At 41.3% G+C, this 9,752-nt stretch overlaps 1 long non-coding RNA gene across 1 annotated transcript; it reads left to right on the top strand.

The window, feature by feature from the left end:
* Positions 1–1,185: 1,185 nt before the first annotated feature.
* Positions 1,186–6,229, top strand: LOC107111676. The gene is made up of 3 exons (XR_001482569.1): positions 1,186–1,209; positions 3,600–3,653; positions 6,184–6,229. It is a non-coding gene; the product is annotated as an uncharacterized LOC107111676 (long non-coding RNA).
* The last annotated feature ends 3,523 nt before the right edge of the window (positions 6,230–9,752 follow it).

The following is a 9,752-nucleotide window of genomic DNA, read 5'->3' as shown; positions in this document are numbered from 1 at the left end:
CTGGCTGTAGCAAAAGTCATGCAATCTTCCCAGACCCAATGATCCTAAAAACACTAATTAAAGCAGTATATAAGTATTGTAATAAATGCACATATATGAAATCTATATAGATAAAAATGCAATCCATATGTGTTAAAAATAATAACTCCACACTAGGTTGAAGTTAGGATCTAAGACCCAAATTAGATTATGCATCCTCCACATGGCAGCTGTAGGGAGTGCAGTTCACAAGTGCTGAAGTGGCCCAGTTCAGCCATGGCACTGGGCAGGGGAGAGAAGGTGGAGCCTCATATGTCTGACGAGAATGAGAGAGGTTAAAAGTATAATCTAGTTTGGCCATATTATGGCTTGCTTTTCAAAGCAAGGGTATGATCCCTGGAACCATAACATTTATGAAAGTATGACACTTAAACAGAAATAGAATATGGTCCCCCTGCAAAGATCTTACATAGCCAACATTAAGGGAGAGCTATATTCTCAACATTTAAAACATCCTCATGTTCCCAATATTTCCAGTTTTGGAATGTCAGTTGCTCACAGTTTATGATGCTACATATGAGGTAAATGTGAGCAAACAGGTCAAATTAAGCCTTCATTGAATATTAGGCTATCCGATTGTTACAAATCATTATTCTGTATTGTTTCTTAACATATTTATTTTATATTATATTGTTCTTCTACATATTTAATGTTGATTGATTGAGTCAGGTTAGTACTGGAAGAAAGCTCCAGTTCATATTTTATTCCTGCCCAGTGGCTCATTATAGCAGCAACATCTTACTATTTTACTTCAAAATAATAGATGTGGTGTATATGGATTGTGGCCTTGTAGAGACTTTATGCAACTTGTAAAACATGGACATATGAAGCTGTGTTACCTAGTGCACTTACTTATCCTCCTTGATAATCTGGATGTTTATAACCTTCCTACAGATTTCTTTTTACAATAGTGCTCCTGAATTGATTTCTCTTTATAATTTTGTTTGCATTCTGTGCTAGACAAAAATCATCTGAGATACCTTTGTACAATGATACAGAATGCTGTTTTCATGCAACATTTGAGCATGGATTGATTGTATTTCAGAATTGTGCTGTCTTGTCCTTCTGTCTATTTCTATTGACTATTGCAGGTGATAGCTTTCTGATTTTATTTATATGTTTTGTAAAATCTGTTTCTTTCAGGGCCCAAAAGGTGACCCTGGAGCAGTGGTATGTAACTTATTAAGATGAAATATTATTAAAATGTCTCTCAAAAATGTGGTAGTTTGGAAAGGTGAGTCTTTGCCAAATATTTTTCAAACTGCCTCATTTCAGAGTAATTTCTTAATGCAGAAGAAAAAAAGTAGTACAGTAAAGCTCAGGTTCACTTACTTATAGAGAAGCAACGATATTACATTTAATGAACACTTAACTGAAGCTTGACTTACTTAGCTGCTTGAAAATATCCCTGATTATAATAAAAGGAGGGAAGACCCTCAAGGCAGAGAGGAAATCCCTTCTTCCTGCCCTTTGTCTGTATGGTTTTACATTTTATGGTATTTTGGGTTTAACTGTTTTAATTATGTGTTTTTCTTTGGTTCAAATGTTTTCTAAGATGTATTTTTATTATCAGTGGGGAGGGCAGGGTATAAGTTGAATAAATAAATAGGGTTTTTTTTAATCTGTTAGCCATCTTGTTAACTCACTCATAATAACTATGGCAACCAAAGTGAGCAAAGTGAACCATGGTTTGACACAAAGGCAGAAAAGCAGTGTATAAATTTTGTCACCTCTGGGCCACCTTCTTGCTGTCTTATTCTGCTGGCCACCTTTTTGCATGCCATTTTTTGTTCTTACAGCAATCCAAAAGACCATCTAAAATCTGGAAATTGGTTTTTGCGAAGTCTATACAAGTATAGATGTTCCAAGTAAAGTGGTGGCAGGTAAAGGTAAAGGTTTCCCTTTCTTAAAAGCTAGTCGAATCTGACTCTAGGGGGCGTTGCTCATCTCCATTGTTGTCCAAAGACTTCTCCATGATCATGTGGCCAGCATGACTAAACACCGAGGCACACGGAACGCTGTTACCCTCCCACCAAAGTGGTCTATGTATCTACTTGCAATTTCTTGCTTTTGAACTGCTAGGTTGGCAGGAGCTGGGGCCAGAGATGGGAGCTCACACTGTCACGCAGCACTAGGGTCTCGAACTGCTGAGCTACCGATCTTCTGGTCTGCAACCCAGCATCTTAACCTCTGAGCCACCGTGGCCCTAAAGTGGTGGCATTCGCCCCCAAATTAGTGCTTCTCAGTAAAGACAGTTTTCCAGCAAATGTAGGGTTTCCCTTAAATTTTCAGAATCCTGTATGGTAGTTGTTTAGGGCTTGTTGTGCAGACTTCCCTAGAAGGAGGAGGAGGAGGAGGAGGAGGAGGAGGAGGGGGTGAAGAAGAAGAAGAAGAAGAAGAAGAGATTGGATTTATAACCTGCCCTTCACTTGGAGTCTCAGAGCGGCTCACAAACTCCTTTCCCTTCCCCTCCCCACAACAACAGACACCCTGGGAGGTGGGCGGGGCTGAGAGAGCTCTGACGGAAACTGCTCTTTTTCAAGGACTGCTCGCCAAGAGCTTGTGACTGACCCAAGGTCACATCAGCAGGTGCAAGTGGAGGAGTGGGGAATCAAACCCGGTTCTCCCAGATTAGAGTCCGCATACTTAACCACTACACCAAACTGGCTCTCAATTGCCATTGAGGTGATCTCTTGCTTTTACATATAGTAATTAAAGAATTTTACTTTACATTGCTTCATTGAACTGTGCAGTAAAATGGAAAAGATGTACGGGGGACATGCTATGTAGCATATTCTGCCCAATAGTCTCACTTTGTGAGGCGAAGTATTATCTCTATTAATCTGTTCTATGCAAAGTTCATTCAAACTGCCTGTGAATATGTTTAAGTCTACATTATACAAGTTCTACAGATGTTCTAAAAGGATTTTGGAAGGACCTTACTCTCATTTCTCAGCAAGATGGTAGACTTGTGTTTGAGCTGTAACCACTACTGTCTGCAGAGGGGGCTTGTCAGAATGAATATTTCTCAATAGTAGTAGTAGTAGTAGTAGTAGTAGTAGTGGTAGTAGTAGTAGTAATAATTTAAAAAAACAACTCCTATGTATAGAAAACTAGCATATTAGGGAAAGGGCTACGTTACACCACTTTTCCCTGACATCTTACAAGGAAGGGATATTTGTTGTATCAAAGAACGTTCAATCATATGAGCCCCCCTCTACTGCCCAGATACAGATTTACAGTCTCAGTGAGAGCAATGCCTCTGTCATTGACTTATCAAGGAAAAACTGACCTTGATGAGGCAATACCCATCAAAGTGTTTTTTCATCCCTGACTAGGATTTTTAATCAAAACTGAAATGTTTATTCAGAAAATAAGCAGAGTCTAATTCTGGGAGCAATTTTTTATTCTCAAGTCATTAAAACACTCAATGGGGCAAACATTTTCATCTCCAAGTAAGCAGCATGCTTAGCAGCTTGTGAAATTCTTTCCGATTGAATGTTTAGCTTTATTTGTTGAGGGTGTAGAACTTTGAAGCAACAACTTTTGTTCTTTACAAGGGTGAACCAGGTCCAATGGGACTACCAGGACTGGAGGGACTTCCAGGAGAGAAGGTAGGATTTTAATAATAAACCTGAGCTGTCTTTTTACTACATGTATTACTCACTGGCCAAGATGATTCTTTAGCAAATCTACATCACATGCTGGTGCTGGCAAGAAAATATTTCGACAATGAAATGTTACAGCAGAGAGGAACAAAACTAGCTAGTAAACCGCTGTATAACCAAACCAACTATTTTTTGGGGGGTGGGATATGCCTGCATACCCAGCGGATCTGTGTGGCTTTCTTGTGGCAGCTGTCCCTGGAGTGCTTTCGCAAAGCTGTGTGAAGGGAGGAGATGAGGGCACATGAGCTGCCTCTTTGCTACTCTAGGAATCTGTTTCTCTGGCAGGAGAGCTAGCACTGCAGCTTCCCTTTGGCTACAGTCACACATGACTAAATATTCCACTTTCAGCACACTTTCCATCTTGATTTTACTGTGTGAACTGGCAAAATCCAGTTGGAAAGGGCATTGGAAGTGGATCAAAAGTGGATTATTTAGTGTGTGTAACCACAGCCATTAGCGGTTTTTTATGAATAGTAATTACAACCCATGAGTATGTTCAGTGTAAATGTGAATGAAAACATATTCTTAGGGTTAGATCCACAGAATGTTTCTGCAATCTGTGGACTGTATCTTTCTTACCTCTCTTTCCTCCTGCAGCCCAAAATATCCCTGAAATGCTGCTGTTGGGGGACCTGTTCAGAGTAGATGCTATTTTCTTCTTCCCCTCAGAGGCTCCATATAAGTATCACTCAATATTAACAAAAGTTAAAGTTCTGCATGCTACCACAAAGCCTTTCTGACTCAGGTGAAGTGTTGCCAGCAAAAATGCAGCTTCTGCTAATAGGAGGCAAAGCAGAAAACTGATTCATTGTTCATGAGTTGGTAGAGATACCATTGGCTAGAGTGTCCAGAACAGTCATAGAGTGCAAGTGCCACTATTATGACAAACTGGGCTTCATAAATTTCCTGTACTTGTTCACAGGCTGTAGTCAAGATACAAGCAGTGTTATGCACTATGGCATTTATTTATATTTTATTACCTTTCCTTTGCGGCTCAAAGTGGCTTACCGTTCCAAGATTAAAAACACACAAAATGCAATAAAATCCCATTAACCCCATCCCCAAGAAAATGCCTGCAGTTTAAACCCCATGAAAAGCTCTCACAAATAAAATGGCCTTACAGCACCTTCTAAAACCTTCTACAGATAGTGCCCCTTTCATCTCCCCAGGCAATCTGTGAGAGTCACTATAAAGAAGGAATGGGGTTTAGCAGCTGCCAAGCAGGCCACCCTTCTTTCGCCATAATCCTTAAGCAGGGGAACAACTACAGCAGGGATCTCCAGCCTTTCTGAGCTTGAGGACACCTTTTACATTCTTACACAGGATAGTAGGTGCAACCACAAAATGGCTGCCACGGAAGGCAGAGTCAACACAAAATGTCAGGAAATGCAGTTATGCATAATCCTGGTAACACTTAAACATTTCAGGCAGAAGCTCTGCTTAACATGATGAATTTTTAAATGAACATACTGTTTAAAAATATTTTCTTGCGTATGCACAGCTTCACACAGTGCTGTAGTGGCAGCTGCTGGTGAAAGCAATTTTTTAACATCTACTCAGCCAAAGATTTGCAAGGGCCAGAGAGAAGCCCTGTTGGGCAAAAGCTCCACCTTGCTCCGCCCGATTTCTAAAAATACTTGGCAGGCACTAGGAAGCATGTCCTCAGACACCTTGGGGCCCCCTGGACTAAAAGGTAATGATCAGAGATCACAGTTGGCTCACAAAGACATGTGGGAGTGATGGTCCTTCAGATAAGCAGATCTGCCAGATACATCTGTCAGAGCTTTAAAGGTGTAACCAGCACCTTGAATTGAATTTGGGAATAAACTGTTAATGTAGCTGTTTTAAAATAGGTGAGATGTGCATCCATCAGCTAGCCTTTGACAGTAGTCAGGCTGCCACACAGTCATAGTTTATGGGTTATCTTCAAGTGCAGCCCAATGCAGAGTGTGTTACAGTAGTCCAGCCACAAGGTTACAGAAGCATGGGTGAGAGTAACCTGGTTTCCTGCATCTAAGAAAGGATAGTGCTATCAAACCAAACACAGGTGATAGAAGGCACCTAATAGAGGCTCTGTTCACTTCTTGTTATGCTCATTAAGCTTTCTTGGCTCCCATGCTGTTAGGCTTACCAAATGCCGGCGGGGGATCTGCAGCTCTTTACAGGATCCCTGCCGTGGGGGACGGCGAAACGCGGTGCACCCGCCGTCGCCAGGATTTGACGCTACGCGTCGCACTGGCAACGGGACTCCAAACAGCCCCATTGACAGAGCGACGCGTAGCGTCACATCCTGGCGACGGCGGGGGCACCGCGTATCACCATCCCCTGCGGCAGGGATCCTGTAAAGAGCTGCAGATCCCCGCCGGCATTTGGTAAGCCTACATGCTGTGTCAAAGGCTCAATCAGTTCTTGACCTTGATAACAAGAAATATTGCAGTAGGGTGATATCTCCTTGTTTCTCTTTGATCTCTCAAAGGGAGATCGTGGCCCATCAGGTCCTCCAGGAATACCAGGAATACCCGTAAGTATGTCGGCTAAAGGCACTATTTCATATCAGGACAAATAATGTTAAGTATATACGGTAATACAATGCCCTGACCTGGATAATCCAGGCTAGCTCGATCTCTTCAGCTCTCAGAAGCTAAGCAGGGTCAGCCCTGGTCAGTATTTGAAAGGGAATATCCAAGGAATATCAGGGCCATGGCATGGAGACAGGCAATGGCAAAACAACTCTGACGTCTCTTGCCTTCAAAACCCTGCGGAGTTGCCAGAAGTCAGCTCTGAAGAGGGTCAAGCTGCAGGTAAATGAATATAAAAAGTATGCAAACATTTATTAGGGTGTACACATAAATAAAACATAAAAAAGGTTAAAAGGAGGAGACACCCAGTGATTGCTTGCAGTGATAGCAGCATGAGAGCAATAGTGTTTACTTGCAACCGGACTCTCAAGAAAGCATTTAAAATTGCTGTATACAAGTAAATAGGACAATAAGCTGGTATTTTGATTTGCCCATTTGTGGAGATAAATATAATGCTTTACTAAAGGAAATAAAGGGTTTTTTGTTTTGCTTTAATTACATTTTTGTTTAAGAAAGAGGCATACAGCCGTCAGGATAATGAAGTACTTTTTATGCAAATTAACTTTTTGCTATTAAATTGGAACAGCTCCCATGTAGTTCAGGAATTGCTTTTTAATTATAAATGCCTTTCATGAATTTAAAAACAAAACACACACACAACTGAGGCTATACAATTTTTCATTTACTTCATGTGAGGTGACTGAGGAACAAAAAGAATAAGCAGCTTAATTTTAGTAACTTCCCTAAAATAAATATATAATGTGAACAAAAAAGAGAGGGTAATTTGTCTAATTCATAAAGCTAGATTAATGGTTTCATGTTGTATTAATGTATAGTCAAGGTTTATCTACTGTCTAAGGCATTAAGGATCAGGAATGAAGCGGCTACTTGGGTTAATCATACACAGGTTTCCCTATGGGTACATCCAAGGCCTTGCTCCACATTTAAAGTATCATTAAGCATTTTGATTGGATAAGAACTATGCAATTAGACTCATCCACAGTGTTAAGTATTTTGATAATGAAGTCTCAGTGCAGAAATAGGTGCCAACCCATGGAGCATTTTCTACTTGATCTCATTCCTTCCTTGCTTCTCAAATGACTTCAGCATTTGTGTTGGTTGGATGGATCTGAACTCTGCTTTTTGACCAGATTCCACAAAGCTTCTGACAACATTTGTTAAATGTAACAGCTTCATTTAAAAAGCAAGCAAAGAAAAATGTGCTTCAGTCAGGGGAACTGCACCAGGAGAAGGCAGGGGATCATTCCCTTTTTCTCCAATGGCTCTTTCACAGAGAGTTATTGGTAGGGATAGGCATGAACCATAAAAATGTGATTTGTGTCAGTTTGTGGTTCATGGCTGAACCACAAACTAAACCACAAACTGAATCGAACTTGAAGTGTCATAACTCAGTCTGTGCTGAGTGATCGCTCAGATTTCTCAGATGAAGAGTTACCCGCTAGCCCTAAGCCAGTAACTGAACAGACAGCTGCAGCTGTCTCTGAGCTAGAAGAAGTACAACAAGAGATCAGGCTACCGGCTGATCAGGAGTCACAGCCTACAACTGAAACTGAGCCAACACCTTGTAGCTCAGAAACAGTAAACAAGTCTTCAGCAGCCTCTCCCAGCCTACCTAGCTCACCCACACCCTTGCAGTGCTGACGCTGTGGCCCATCATCACCTTTCAGTTGAAGAGACAAATGAGTAGTTTCAGGATGACTGCCAATGAATTGGCTAGGAGTTTAGCTTGTTAAGACTTAGCTATAAATTCAGCTGGGAGAAGCAGCAGTTTGTGGACACAAGAAGTACATTTAGCTACCAACCTCAAACTGGACATGACTGGACATGACAGCTGGCTTTTCTGGAGCCCCTGACCTTGGACGGGACTTGCTGTCTAAAACTCCTTGACCCTAGACTGGACTTTGGTAGACGTGCTCTTTGGAACCCCCGACTTTTGGACTGGGCTTTGGTTACTCTTTGCAACCTTGCCTGTGATGTGCCCTGCTGAACCACAGCCTGTGTTTCCTGGGGAAGCTACATCAGTACAAGGAGGGTTGTTCATGAACAGAACCAGTTTGTGGTCCTGCAGTCCCTTTAAATGGGGTTTACAGAAAGCCTGAAAAACAGCTGAGTGTTGGGGAACAGCCTGCTCCCTCTGCTCAGCTGTTTTGGGCTTTTTGTGCAATCCGTTTAAACTTTAAAGGGACTGCACAAGAAAGCCCAAAACAGCTGAGTAGCAGGAAGCAGGCTGCTCCCTACTGCTCAGCTGGTTTTGTGGCTTTCATGGTGAATGCAAAGCAGGGGTTTAAAGGTACTTGGAGTCCCTTTAAACACCTGCTTTCTGCTGTATCCATGAACTGTCACAAACTGCTTTAATAGTTCATGGAAGTTCATGATAGTGGAACTTTGGTTCATGAACCACAAACCGGGCCACGTGGTTTGCTTTAGTTTCATTCCTGTTTTATTGGTCTTAATGGCTGTGCCACTAAGGAGCAGTCCAGTAACTGATTTTTATTTTGTATGTATTTTTTATTTTGTATGTAAAATATTTTGGAAATTTAAGTCGACAAATGATATGAAAAATTATGAATAAATCAATTTTTATCTCAGGCTCCGTACTGTGTAATTCACAATGCGGTCCATTGAGGATGTATAAGTTAAAGACTTAGTGTGTGAGTGGGTCACATATTTGCTTTCCCACATCAGAAACTGCCTGTACATGAAAAGTATGGGGGCACTTTTGGGGGGGATCCAAGTGTGATTTCTTCCAAGCGTTTTGAAATAATATAGAACCACGTGCTTTTTCCTGCACTTTTTAATTGGCTCTTGATATCAGTCCCTCATTTGTAACATGACAATGAATAGTAGCCTCCTTCACAGAGCTATCTTGAGGTAAGGAAATGTGGTAGTCCACCTTTTCTAACATATTGTAGTGAGTAGTGTTTTGCATATTTTCTCCCATCTACTATCTATCCCAGTACATTTTGTAAGTATCCCTTTTGGATTAGATACCTATGGAAATTCTCTGATCATTTTCAGATGCCTCCAGGGGTCTTATACTTGAAGTAGAATTTTATTAAACCAGTTTTTACATAGTTTGCATATGTTTGTTTAAATTTCTACAGGGAAAGCCTGGTGCTCCAGGCCCAGCAGGGATACCTGGAGAACCTGTAAGTGCACCTATATCTGAGGATTTGTTTGTGATACATTCTGGTCATTTTCAGTCATCAGAAAGATTTTATGGTTACCTTTCCTTTTTCCAAGGGTGAAAGGGGCCCTGTCGGAGACATTGGTTTCCCTGGGCCAGAAGGACCAACTGGAATACCAGTAAGTAATTCACGATACAATTAAATGGAAATTTTTCACAATAAATATTTGAATAGGGCCTCGGTCACATGGAGAATTTGCCGGATGAAAGGCATGAATGCTGGGCGGATTTTCGGGGCATGATCACACCACAACATCT

This window comes from Gekko japonicus, unplaced genomic scaffold (genome assembly GCF_001447785.1).
Source record: "Gekko japonicus isolate JY-2015 unplaced genomic scaffold, Gekko_japonicus_V1.1 scaffold806, whole genome shotgun sequence".
Classification (NCBI taxonomy): Eukaryota; Metazoa; Chordata; class Lepidosauria; order Squamata; family Gekkonidae; genus Gekko; species Gekko japonicus.
Note: the sequence above shows the minus strand (reverse complement) of the source record. Positions and strands in the feature narration are given on the sequence as shown.